Raw genomic sequence first — 14471 nt, forward strand, 5'->3', positions numbered from 1 at the left:
TCTGAAAGAAGGAAGATGTAATGCCTAAGTGTTCTCATCCTGTAGATGGAGAGTCATAGCTCCATGAGTTCAGCCAGCATTTGGTAGAGGACACAGTGAGGGAAATGCAAAGACAGGAGCACTATTATCCAAAAATCAACTGGAACTCAAATCCTGTATTTTGTTACCCAAGCCATTTATAACTTAATCATTATAACTTCGTTTGTTGCCTTTGCCCTATTGACGAGTTGAAAAAGAATTACAGGAAAGCTCTCAATCTAATTCACATTTCTCAGGAATTTACCATTTCCTTGGTATGGTGAAGATACTTGGTCTGAACCTCAAAATGCGTTTTCCAAAAGGCAGACAAGTGAATCATTTCAGCCGTTCAGACTGAGAGTAGAGGCTGCACTTGGACTACCCCACTGGTGCTCCCTCAAAATAAAAAATTCTTTACATTTGTAAATGTAAATGCTGGATTCTGTGTTGGCCAAGATTCAGGTCTTCCTGGCAGCAGACATCCTGTCAAATCCAAGACTAGCACCATGTCCTTTGTTCTTGACATATGTATTACCCAAACATGTGCTGCTGGATATATTTCCATTTGCCTTTTTTTTTTAGGATACTTTAGGCTTAAAGCGATTTAGGATGCTGGTGCTTCATGAAGAGCATTTGAGCTGCCAAAGTGCTTCTGAGCTGCTAAAGCATTTTAAAGCTCAGTACTAAAGCGATTTAGTGCTGAACTAAACTTTTCAGCAGCTCAAAAAATAGGTGGCAACTGGGATGATGGTATTTGCCACACCATATTGTCCAGTGAGCCATTTAGGTGGTTTCTTGTCATGGATAAATGACTGCATTAAATGTTCTGCAAAACAAATTGCAATTTTAAACTTCATGCTGACCTCCTTACAGCCTGGTCTTTGGCCTTTGCTTGGTGCATCTGACCAGAGCAACCTGATCCACCTAAAGATGTCAGTGCTTATTGCAGGGGGATTGAAAAAGATGGACTTAAAGGTCCATTATAACCCAAACTGTTCTATGATTTTGTGATATGAAGATGCAAAGAAACCAGCAGAGTTCCAGACAGACATAATAGAAAAAAAATCCAGGTTTTAAACTTTTTATTCTAGTAAATCAGGAAAAAAAACCAACTTAAAAATTAGTATTACCACTGACAAAGTTTCATCTGTCAGATGACTGACAAGTTGTACCACTTTTGGTTTTTAGGAACTGCTGGAGTGCATTGATCCCCTGTTTTAGTCATAGCTGTGAATGTGCTGTATTCTGGGGAATATGTCCCTGTGTGGGAAAAAGACACACAGATAAAAGACACTTCCTTCATCAGGCCTACCTAGAACTTCTACACTTGCCCCTAAAATCACATCTGTGACTAAAATTAGGTTGTTCAGCTCTAAAGTGTAGAATCATGGAAACCCTACTGGGAAAAGATCCATCTTTTCTGACCCAGATCCCCCATGTGGGATCCCACATACCCTGTCTCTTGTGACAGATATCTATCCACAGCAGTAACTATGGTTAGAAACCAGTATCACCAGTATAGTTGTGGTGTTCTCTGTGCTGTCTGTGCAGTCCCTAAAACAAATCTGGATTTTGTGTTGGATGTGATACAGTGTCTGTTGACAGGCAGTCTCTCACACCGCCTCCTTTCAGAGCTGAAGCAGAAACTATTAAAGAATTTGCTTTAAAACTTTCTTTTTAAACGTGAGGTTTTCCCTGAATGTGGGGTATTGAATGCAGCAGCACCCAAAGTGGGGTTGATCCATATTTACTGATAGATTAGAGGACCAAGATTCACAGAACATCACTTCAAGCAGCATCCATTGCTTCAGGCAATGTACATCAATAAACAACCCAGCCTTGCAAAGGTAGACTATGTGGTGTGTTAGTTTGACAGGAAAAAGATATAGTACTGAAAAATAGTATTGAAAATTCATTGATACCTTCTTCCACTCAAGCTCTAGCTTACTGCTTCCATTGACCCAGTTTTTGAATCATCATGAGCCAAAAGGAGGGTTTGATTCCTTAATGAGGTTTTCACTGGAGTTGCTTCATGACATCATTGGTATGATAATCAATCCTTTTTAACTTAACTTGGATTTTTTTCTCAGATACATAAAAATAACTCCGGCATTTGTGATAAAAAATTGAGATGTTATTTCTACCAAAATTATAATCTACTTCTCCAAGTTGAATGGCAGAGTACCAGTTTGGTTCAAATTTAACACAAAGAACATGTTTTGTATGTGTATGTTATCTATATTAAATTATTTCTTAATATCCCCGAATTTCCTGCTCAGGGAAGTATTGAATTGATCAGGTAGGATAAACAGTTAGCTTACTAATGTCCTGTAAAGACTCGTATGTAACTCTGTGTCTGGAGGTGGTACTGAACTTGACTAATCTATGTTATTCCATTTGGAAAAGCACCTCTTTTGGTTACTTAGCTGTGGTTCTGCCTGGCAGGTCAAATTTAGGGTACTCAAGGTTCAGACTATTTTCATAAGAATGGGCATATTAGAAACCACATCAGCAAAGCCTCTGTGAGGGAACAGGGAAAGTATAGTTCTGATACATTTATTAGCTGGGATTTGAGGGCAGCTCAAAATCTGGCATCGGGGTTCATATAAATTCATACACACCAGCTGTCCAGCGTTAGATTCATATATGGCTCTGCTCTGATCCTATTGCACAAATCCTGGCTGTACAGCACATTACGGGGATGAAGACAAGTTAATCTCTACTTTTAGAGTTTTACCCTTAGCAAACCCTTCTTGGCAGCAGGCAGAACCACTCACCCAGGACTAATTCTGTCTCAATTTATTAGATGAGAAGTGGCAAGACACGAACTTCATGAACCAGAAGCATTTGCAAATCTAATCATGCTACCATGCAGTTTCAAAATGTCTGTACCAGGCCGTGTGTCCATGTTATTAATTGCATTGGCAAGATACAGTATAGTCTTATGTATAATATAGGCTTGCTGGAAGACTTGTTTTTATAGTTAAATGCATTAAGGTTTCATTAACTAATATTGCTTTTATTTATATCAAGCACATGGAATTAGCATTTTTTAAAGTCAATGTTTGGTGTACCTCAGTAGTGGCTCCACAGACTGTCTGGAAGAAGCTGAGTATTATTTAAAATGCTCAGTTAATCTGTGTCAGAGACGTCAGTCAAACATATAAACATGTATCCCTGCTTATGACTGAAATCATACATAGTCTCATTTGTGTTTCCACTGGCTTCCTTTTTAGAAAAATCTCTCCTGATTACCTGAGAAATCAAGTGCTGTTTAAAGGAATAGATAAATATTCCAATATTACTAATACTCCTAATGTCATTAGCTGTAGGATCAAGGGTTCTTGCTCTAAACTCATGCTAAAAGTCACAAAACTAAAGACTGTAATTATTCTGGAGTCTGCAGCCAACAAATTAAATGACTTTTGGAAAGCAAAAAAGCAATTATATTAACATTATATCATAGAGGAACACGAAATATGTCTTCTTAATTGGGGTAAGGTGCCATTGGAGAGGCTGTGGGGCTAAATTCTAATCCTAGATACGTGGGCACAGACTGCTCAGAGACTGAGATTAGACTGTAATCCTAAAACTGGATTGAGAACGATACATTCCCTAAAGAAAGGAAAATAACTATATTTATACTGTATGTAACAGCCAGAAGAGTTTGCATTGCATTCACATGGATTTGGAGACATGAATGTTTCCCCATTTCTGACCCAGCTATTTGGTAAGACTGCAAGCAGCAAGTCACTCTTTCTGGTTTTGAAACACACTGGTCTCAGGAAGTAGTCAAGGCTTAGTACTGGCAAACTCAATCCTTCAGGAACTAAGCTGGGTTCATAATAGAAGTTCATCTTGTTCCCCCTGGAATGGCTGGAGGCAAAGGGAAACTTATTCCTGCATGCTACTAAGGCAAGTGATGCATTGACTAAACCAGAGGTGGAGGTGGCTTGTGCTGAGCACAAACACACACTGAGATCCCACAAAGCCTATGAGGTGAGAGAGACAGATGGTGGAGGAAAAAGGAGCAGTCCTGCTGTTTGATATGGCACTGGAGGCATATGGATCCAGGACAGTCAGCAGCTGAGGTGGGAATTGTGCTCAGCTCTTCTCCCTCTCAGCTCAGCGCTGTAACCACAGGACTGGGCTCTGCAGAACCACAGGGCTGATGTTATTTATTTGTGTTCGTAGCAGCACCCAAAGGCTCCAGCTGGGGTCACACTGAGGGCTTGAATTATCCCTGTTAAAAATCTAAGTACAATAACCAAGCAAGAACTAGTAAAAATAGTGGTTGTAGAGGAGAAAGTGTGTGTGTGCACGTGGATATGGCATTGCACACCCACCCTGTATCCTGGCAAACTGGCACAGGGAGAAGGTGTTTACAAGGAATGAGTCTTTCTATTACATCAGTTATATACACAGAGATAAAAGCATGATGTCATTTGTTTTCCCTGTGGGTTTATTTCATAATTAGGGATGACATTTGAAACATTATCCTCTTGTCTTTGACTTTTTTAGAAGCCCAAAGATTGCAAAATATGGCTTAAGTGGGATCAGTTAAAAGGAAACTAAACCCTTTTTAATAATTTAATTTTAAAGCATAAAAAATAAGTAGGGTTTTACCTATCTATTTATTTATTTATTTACTAATACTGGAAATGGAAGTCTTGGGGTGGAAAGCTTTTTAATCATTGGAAGGCAAAGTTGGTACTTCCAAGTGAAATGCAGTTGAATTTCAGTGGGATTTATGTCTTGCTTTAACATTAAATACTGGTGCAAATGACAACTCTTCCAGTGCCAAAAGAAACCAGATAGTGGAAAGAGGAAAGGGTTTTAGGAAGGCTATTAAAAACTCTTTTCATTTGGCAACTCTTCAACTTCACTGGCTATCTAAGAGTTTGAATCTAGAAAACTTGTACTGAATCCTCAGTATCTGACCCTTTAGTCAGGATATTAAATACTGCAGCAGGATCCCTTGGATTTCCCCAAATCCTCCAATAAAACAGAGAACTGCATTTGATGTGCCTTAGATCACTAAGGTAAATCAAGATGGTGTGAGTTTTCATCATTAATAATTCCAGGTCAGCTTGCTTTATTACAAAGCAAGAGACAGTGCATATTCATATGAAAAAAAATATTTGCAGGTATATTAAAATATGTGTAAGTCACACGTCAGATACTAAAACCACTATTGTTTTATGAATTCATGTATAAAGTCACAAGTTTAATACGAAATTTTCCCCCCTATGAGATTAACATGTGGAATTGCACACCTGATCCTGTAAACAGACAATGAAATCAGCAACTCAAACAGACTGAACATTTTCAGCTCCAGTTTGAAGGATCAGACCATGATGAAATCAGTTGAGTTAGGATTGCCTCCCTCTCCCACTCTTTCCATATCTCTGGGGCACTGGGGAGGTCTGGAAATTCACATGTTGTGTAACTAAGGAACTTGAATTTTTAGCTCTGAAGGCAATATATTAGTGCCCAAACCTTTCTCAGCCTACAGCTAATTCCATGCACAGATTCAGATAATAGCAAACTGTAAGGAACCCTTATTACATTATGATATTATTTTTCAAAAATATATCCCACTACATACTCTGGTGTTCCACAAGCTGCCAGCACTGGGGTTTGTTACAATGGCTAAACACACAGGCAAAATTTTCATTGGGTAAATCTAATGTGGGTTTATCAGACTAAATGAGCCAAATATATCTGTGTGATGATGGCCTTGATTAATTCTGATTGCACACTGATTTAGAAAATCCACTGCTCCAGGAAGTATCTGTAAAATGCTGAGGTTTTTCTATTGTACTTTAAAAATACAAATTATCATAAAGATTAAGATAGATATATATATATTAACAACGAGCTACCTTTTAAGAATATTGTGTTACAGTTAGACAAGACAGGGAAACATTGGTGCATATATATTAAGCAACACAATCTGTATGCAAAGTTTTCTAATAAAATACTTAATATGCAATGACAGGCCTTCCCAAAGTAAAATCCTCCATTTGCAAAATAGATCTTTAAGTATTTATAGAATGATCAAGTTTATATCATAAAAAATACAGCATTTGCACCCAAATATGCAGAATTATTTACTCATAGGAATACATATAGCAGATTGCTGAGAAATCAGAACATAGCTAATCACCTACTTTACTTTTTCTGCATCACCTCTGCCTATTTTTAACTTTAGTCTCTGCACTCCAGTGCTGCTCTTACGTAAAATCACCATGAACAAGTTTGCTTTGATCTGCTCCGTTTCTATCGCTAGACAAGACTTTCCTATCAAAATCTGAAAAATCATACACCTCTTGGTATTGCTTAACAGGTGTTGCATCACCATTTACACTAAAAACCAGCACTTTTTGTTTTATATATACTTACGTCTATTGTGCAGACCTTAGTTTTGGGTAAAATGAAGACACCATGAACATCCAACAGTGTGTGACTCTGCTATAAGTCTTCCTTTCAGGCTGCCTCAGTAATGTATTTGGCAGCTTTTAAAACACATGAAGATTAACATGTCAAAAACTGCCTTAACTAACGCTGACTTGACTTTAAATACAAACTGAACTTGTCTTGATTAGCCCTCATCCCTGCTCCTAAGCCCTCCCCACTCTGACATCACAAGCTCTTCTCCAATACCATCCCCTAACCAGGCTGTAAAAACATAATTACATGAAGAGCACTACACTGAGCTGATAAACCTATTTCACATTTAACCTGCTAAGCCGTTGTTAGCTTTTAAGATGCTTGATGCATTCACTTAAAATCTTCCCGTTCCAACAAGAAATACAAGAGGAGGTTTGCAGTTGCCCGGCTCTCGCTGTTGTGTCACCTATTCATAGTGATTTTTAGAAAGGGTGTAGTTCTGACCATTGGCAAGCAGTTATCCCAGAACTGTGATATCCCAGAACTGCGTATCCGATTGGATTGGGGGGAACTGCAAGGTGGAAATCCTGTTAAGCATATTGTGAGGCTAACACAGGGATCAGATGGTTATACTGCTCAAGCCGGCAAGTTACTCTTTAATTCTCACTGGCCAGGAGTTGGCTCCCAGAACCAATTCCTAGAAATGGCAGGTTTTGAAATGCCAGGGAGTGCTTAGTTTCTTCCAATGTCTGTGTCAGCTGATGGTACAGCAGTGTTGATGTTTGTTAATCCTTGGACACCTGCCTCAAGTTCATCAGGTGCTCACTGCAACAACTAAAAATTGTCCCTCATCCTCTCTCAAACACTAAACCAATGCCTAAATCTGGAGAAAATGGGCTCATTCCTACTGAAAATCACTCTCAGGGAAGTTTTATTGTTAGTAAAGTGATGTGATTCTGCTATAGTTCAGCACATCCTCACAGAAAACAAACTAATTTTTTATAACATAACACAAAATACATATGCAGTATCTAATATGGGATTTTTTTCAAGTGACTGTGGTTCTCTAAATATTTTTGTTGCAAATGTCATCGTGGCTCTTTTGTTGCTCTCTGCACCTTGTTTACAAAGAAGAAAATCAGAAACATTGCTTAAAAAAATCCAATAGTAGATTTTAAATATTATTTTAGGACTTCCTTTACAAAAAAATCAGAGACCAGCTAAAATAACCTGAGAATAATTTTCATGTTGTTGTCAATATCTTTGCATGTACAGGCAGACAAGGGAGCAAAGGAGCATTCCAGGCTTAAAGATAATTTTCAGCTTGTGTTCAGTCCACTCCACTCGGTCTGTAGCTGCCTACAGAAACCTGTGACTTGACATGTCATGAGTAGATGCAGTCTTGAAATAAGTTCCTCTGCTGGAATTTTTTGAGATTTTCTGGGTGAAGTTGAAGCAAATGCTGTGTAAGATGTAGGGTTGCCCAAAAAAATTAAAAACAAAGTCTTGCATCAGCATCCATTTTTCATCAGATATTTTAATCCATGTGAATGGCATTTCAGAAAAACCATAAAAATTTTAATACCAGGAAAAATTACTTCCTGAGGTAGAAACAAACCAGGAATATAATAAGGATATATATTTATTTTTTCCTGTTTTATCTAGTGAGGGAAGTTTGGAGAGAGAACAAACTGCTTCACAAGATCCCTGGCATTGAGCCCTTGGTTTCTGGCACAGAGGCAGGATTGCTGTGGGCTGCAGTGACCTCTGGCAAACACAGTGCACAAAGATGCTTCAGTGGTCCCTGTCCAGAGAAGACCAAGTTGTTCTTGATGACATTTTGCAGGCATCAGGCAGGGATGTGTTTCTGAATATGCAGTGGTCTGTGTGTCTCTCAGCATTCCTGTTCCTGCTGGTGGTCTTCACCAGCAGGAAAAATGGCAAAGCAGCAAAGGAGGGAGAGAAAGGGATGTAGGAGATGAGTTGTGAATGGGACAAAGTAATGTAGAGTTCTGGGCAGTTCCAAAGCTGAATTAAGAACAAGGAGACTCTCTCCATTAATTTCAAAAGAAATGTCAACTACTTCACATCTTTCACAATTCCTGGAGTACCAGAGTGGGTTATCAGTGTGGAATGAGCTCCTTGCACTAAAGTAGATATGGTCTTACCATTGTCACTCGACATTTTATCAGCACTGATTTGGGCCAGAACTTTTCTTTGTTCCCTTTTGACAAAGTCAGTGACAGACCTGGGTCAGCTGATGGAATGTATCAGTCTTCAAAAATGGAAGGCAAAAACTGTATTAGATAATTTTATTACTAGTTCAAGGATTATGCTGGTTGTCAAAATGTAGTGCTGGAATGGATTTGTCTAAGTAAAGAACCTGCTAAACTAGAATCTAAGCAGGTTTTAATCCACTGTTTCTAAACACTGCCTGTCATAAGTGAGGAATCTGTGAAAGAGTGATAATCCCTCTTTCTTCTCCTTATCAAATCTACTGAAGCAAGATAAAAATCTACTTATCTCCACTTCAGTGGAGACATATTTCTGTATAATGAAATTAACTGGACTGATACAGAACCTGGTAAATGGCTTATTTATCACAGATCAACCTGTCTTTCCCCAAAATGAAGTTGGTGTTCAGACACATCACATTTTTTATCTATATCTTTATCTTCCATGTTTTCCCCAAAAGGTCTAATCTAGAAGAGCACAGTTTCCACAAGCATAAGTAAAGAAAGGAGGAAAGTCTGGGAAGTCTAGGACCTGTAGGCTGGGAATTGCAAGAATAAGTTTGAACGAGAAGCTGTGTCCTAGAATCCTGGGATTAGGAACAAACACCAGACTTTACAGTGACACAGAGGCTTAGAAACAGGTGGGATCTTGCTTCACAAGAAATTGAAAAATAACCAGGGAAGGGAACAGGCAAAGCTGTGTGTCAGAGTCACTGTAATCATCTGATGTCCTGGCTGTGCACAATGTCCTTCAAGCTAGAGCATTCCTTGGGAGTTAATCTTTTCCCCAGTTCTCAGCCCTTCACTTGGTTGCGGGGTAGCTCCTTATTGAGTTGCAGACACTGAAAAGTGCCCAACTTTGGCGTTCTCCTGTACTAAATTCATACTGACAGGGCCAGCAGATACTCACTGCAAAGGCAACAGGTTGCAACATGATTGCTTGTTCAGTGGAAGAGCATTACATTTACCACAGCTCTTGAGAGAAATTTGGAGAAACCAGTTGGATTACACAGCTGCCTCATTCCCAATGGAAATTCAGGAATTAATCAGAGAGAACTGGAGCCAAACATTAGACAAAAATGAAGCCACTAAATTTTGTTTAGCGTGGCTGATCTCAATTCCAAAAGCCAGTGAGTAAATCTCAGTGATGAAATATGGCAAACCATTAAGATCCTTTGGAAATTAAATTGACCAAATGTTCTATGTGTCCCTGAATCAAAATGGTTGGAAAACATACAAGTTGAGGTTTCAAAGACCTGATTTTTTGTTTGGTTAACATGATGTAAGACAAGACTAATGTGTTTTGGTCAAAACTTTTAAACTTGCCACATGTTGAAAGAGCAAATCAGTTGATAAAATTAAATTACCGTTTCCATGCATGCACATCAGACATAATGGAAACTGCACTGTGCCATATTCATGTCATTTACAGAATTTCACCCTGTACATGCCTTTTTATATTGGAGTAATAACTAACAAAGCAAAACCTGACAATACACATACTTTATAACTCTAATTAAACCATTTCATGGCAGACATTTTGCTATTTGCCTATTTAGCCATTTTTTTCCATTACCTCGAGTATGGATTTAGGGTTTATTTTGAACTAACTTTTGAAATAACAGCCAGAATACAGGGATCAGGTGCCATCTTTTAGGATTACCCTAAAAATGCTTTACAACCAGCTCCTGTATCTGCCTAAACTTGCTCTCCCTGTCAACACACATTCAGGCTGAAGCTGCACACAATGCAGTGGGGAGTTTTGGTGAACTCTCCAGCCCCATTGTACCAGATGGTACCGTATGGAAGTACCACTGATCCTTTGACTCTGTTGATTTGTAATTAGGTTTCTAGTAATTAATATAGTTTGCAGGCCTTGCGTGAACTCTGCAGATTGCCCATTCATGTAAATGATTAACTGAAAGGGGATTAATCCTGGCATAAGTTCAACTAAAAAGAATTTTCCAGACTGAAAATCTTCTCCATTAGTCTCGTATATTGTAAGAGAGAATGAAACATTAAGTTTCTACTTGTGTAGTTCCATTTAAAAAGGAGTAACTTGATATCAGAGTGTAAAAAATGTCTGCATTGAGGATATAAATATACATTTGCTGCTATAGATCTTTTAGTCTTCAATTTTATGGAATTCAAAATGCATATTCAATATGAATGAGTAGTTGGAAAAATCTAATTATCATTGCTAATATAATATAGTTCATAGGGTAAATTCTGGCTTTGAAAAAAAGAATATGTTTTAGAATTCTACAGTTCGTGGCTGTGTTGGTATATGCAAGGTTGAAATTCTTACAGCTGTAATAAATCAGTGGCAACAGGGGCTGTCACATACCTCTGCTCACAGCGAGTCCATCCAGCACATGTCACTGTCATAGAATCCCAGAATGGTTGGGGTTGGACAGGACCCTAAAGACCACCTCATTCCATCCTCCCTGCCATGGGCAGGGACACCTTCCACTAGACCAGGCAGCTCCAAGCCCGGTCCAACCTGGCCTTGAACCTGGCCTTGTCCTGCCAAGTGTGCAGCCCCCTCAGGTCAGGCAGAGCTCACTTTTGCATGCTGGCACCAGAGTTGCATAACTTTACTTTTTGTTATGTTTTAAAGTATTAAAGTACAGCGAAATATCAAAATCTTCCTCAACCTTTCCACCCACGAAGTCTAACAGAGTTTAGGGGGCTGTTTAAGGTTGCTCAGTACACATTTGTGAACCCAAGGTTTTATCTGGCTTTGTATTTTCTCAGTGCCTCCTCAAACTCCTCCTGTGAGCACTCTATGGTTATCCATAAATATGGAATGAGGTGGTTGGATTTGGTTTTCATTTCATTTCACACAGTGAAATGTATTTTAAATGGCTGCCTGAGGAACTACTGAGGCTTCTAGGCCATTAAAATCAGAAGGTTGAATATTTATTTTGAGGGAAAAGATGAGGATACTCAAACACTTTGGATCAAATTGAATCCTCAGGCATGCACATTGATCTGGGAAGTCTGGAACGAGTTTGCTCCAGGGAAGTGTCAATGTTGTAAAATATTTCTGAGAGTGTAGGAATAGATGAAAATAAAGTGTTTATCCAGAGGGTAGCACAGTGCTGATCTGTACCTGGAAGCCTGAGCTGTGTTTCCCAACCTTGGTTCTGCAGAGCACTTCCCAGTGAGTGCAGCTGTGTCCGTTCTTCCTTGGGGAATGGTCTTTCCACCCCATCCTGTTTGCAGTCTCTTCCGAAGGATTTTATCTGGCCCTAAAGCTGATCCCGGCTGCTCTGGGGATTGCCTGGGTGTGAAGAAAGTCAGCATCAAATTAGTGCATGACACAGATGTTGTGGCACAGCATCACTGCCAGCTGAAGGATTCCCAGCTGTGTAGGCAAGGCTGAACTTATGAGGGGTCAAAGTCAGAGCTAAAAACAAGAAAAACAAGAAAAACAATAAAAAACAATAAAAAAAACCTAAAAAGAATAAAGCAATAAAACCTAAAAACAATAAAACCTAAAAACAATAAAAAACTAAAAACAATAAAGCAATAAAACCTAAAAAAATAAAAAACTAAAAACAATAGAAAGAATAAAAAACCAATTAAAAACAATAAAAACAATAAAAAACCAATAAGAACAAATTTAAAAAAACTAAAAAACAATCAAAAAACCAATTAAAAACCAATAAAACCCAATAAAACCCAATAAAACCAATAAAACCAATAAAACCAAGAAAAACAGTAAAAACCAATAAAAACAATTAAAACCAATAAAACCAATAAAAAACAATAAAACCAAAAACAATAAAAACCCCCAAAAAACCCAATAAAAAATAAAAAAACAATGAAAAACAATAAAAGTAATAATAACCAATAAAAAAACAATAAAAACAATAAAAAACAAGAAAAAACAATAAAAACAAGAAAAAACAATAAAACCAATAAAAATAATAAAAAGCAATAAAAAAAATAAAAAAATAAAAACAATAAAAAACAATAAGAACCAATTTAAAAAACTAAAAAACAATAAAACAAAAAAAACCCAATAAAAATAAAAACAATGATAACAATGATAACAATGAAAACAATAAAAACAATAAAAACCCTAAGAGCACTAAAAACAATAAAAACAATAAACCCCCTAAAACCAATAAAAACAATAAAACCAAGAAAAACTATAAAAAAATAAAAACAATTAAAAAACAATTAAACCAATTAAAAAAATGGATGGAGACAGCTGTGGAGTGCATGGTTTGATGTACATGGCTGGGAAAGATGAGGGCAGTGAATGTGGTGCTGGATCAGGCCACTCTTCCCCTACCTCCATTTGGCAGCAGCTCCTGGCATGTGTGTTCTGAGTCAGCACAGCCCAAGGGTGAATCCCCTGGCACTGGCCAAGTCAACCAGGGAGCAGTAAACATTTTTCCATCCCCACCAATTTCCTGGTCCATGAAACTGCCCCCACTTCACTGGGGCAGCAAACTGGGCCACACAAGAGAAGCCCATGGAGGCAAAGCTGGGGAAGGGAATTGCCATGGAAGCAAACAAAGGTCACAGTGTTACTATGTGCTAAAGGACTCAAAATATCAAAAATCCCTGGCAGATAAATACCCAAATCATTAATTTCTGTATATATACTGGGCCAAGTGCCTCCCTGGTATAAGTGCAGCGTTTGTAAGGCAGCAAGGATGGGTTTAGTCCAGTGTGTTTAGATTCTCCATTATTTATACCGGATGCTTGGGGTTTTGTTTTCCTTAATGGATAATAAGGGTCATCCCAAACAGAGTTGTTACTTTGCTTGGGTTTCATTGAAAGAGACACTACTAAAGGGAGAGGAAATCCCCAAAATGATACTTGGTGATTAAGTACATAGAATATAGGATTTCAGTGTTTGCAAATCCTTTTTTTCAAATGAACTTGTGGCACTAATCCTCTAATGGCATTATTTCTTTGGAATATATGCCGGATTAAGGAGTCACAATGAGGCAAAGTACAAAAATCCACATTAATCTCTCACTGATGGATGCTGTGTGGGATGCAACTTTAACTATTTTGTTCCAAAATTGGTTCTGTTCCTAACCTTGCCCTAGGCCTAGACAGAGGGCAGAGTGGACATAAACAAGTGTGACACTGAGCACCCGGCAGATGGTCACAGACATTTAACTGGATAGAGAGGGGAAGGCATTTATTATTTTTAAACTCCAAAAGCTCAGCCTGCCCCGCGCTGCCCGTGACGTGCTGCAGGAAGCAGACACAGGTCTGGGAGGCAGGAGCAGGACACCTGCTCAGAAGTGTGTCACGGAGGAGACAGACACAGCAGATAACAGGGCCTGGCTGTCATGATAGATCCTGTGTTACAGCACAGCCTGTGGCAAAGCACTGCTCGTGTTTGCAGCCCAGTGCAGCCACCTCACTCTCATTAACTGCTTTGGTTTGGGATAACCCTGTTGTCCCCTCTTTCCTCACAGCTGATGTAAAAAAGGTAAAGATTTGCTTTCTACGAAGAGGAGACACTGTGAAACTGCATTTCCCTTCTCACTGAATTACAGGCAGTCTGTGAGGTATTGTCACTGTCACTCAGCAGCCTCCAGTGATGAAAGAGTTTCTGCATGGGCAGCACATCACCTGAAACACTGATGTCAGATTGTGCGAGTTAGCACAGCCCAACCACTGTAATTGGTGCTTAACTTGCTTAAGGATTTCCCCAGTTTCAGGGGACAGAGGTGATCAAATATTCCCATTCCACATTCTCATTGAATTGCAGTGGGCATTGAATGTCTTGGGCCAGAAGAACCTGGCACGTGTTCAAAAATACAGGTTGCTTTGTCCCTGCTTCATCCC

The 14471-nt window shown here is 38.8% G+C and overlaps 1 protein-coding gene across 1 annotated transcript in view; it reads left to right on the plus strand.

Moving 5' to 3' along the window:
* LRRC31 (leucine rich repeat containing 31) overlaps positions 1-14471 on the plus strand; it is a 45050-nt gene that overhangs the window by 17276 nt on the left and 13303 nt on the right. The gene's annotated exons all lie outside the window — the stretch shown is intronic.

This window comes from Pipra filicauda, unplaced genomic scaffold (genome assembly GCF_003945595.2).
Source record: "Pipra filicauda isolate LSUMZ 115617 unplaced genomic scaffold, ASM394559v2 scaffold244_size1468961_pilon, whole genome shotgun sequence".
In the NCBI taxonomy this organism is placed as follows: domain Eukaryota; kingdom Metazoa; phylum Chordata; class Aves; order Passeriformes; family Pipridae; genus Pipra; species Pipra filicauda.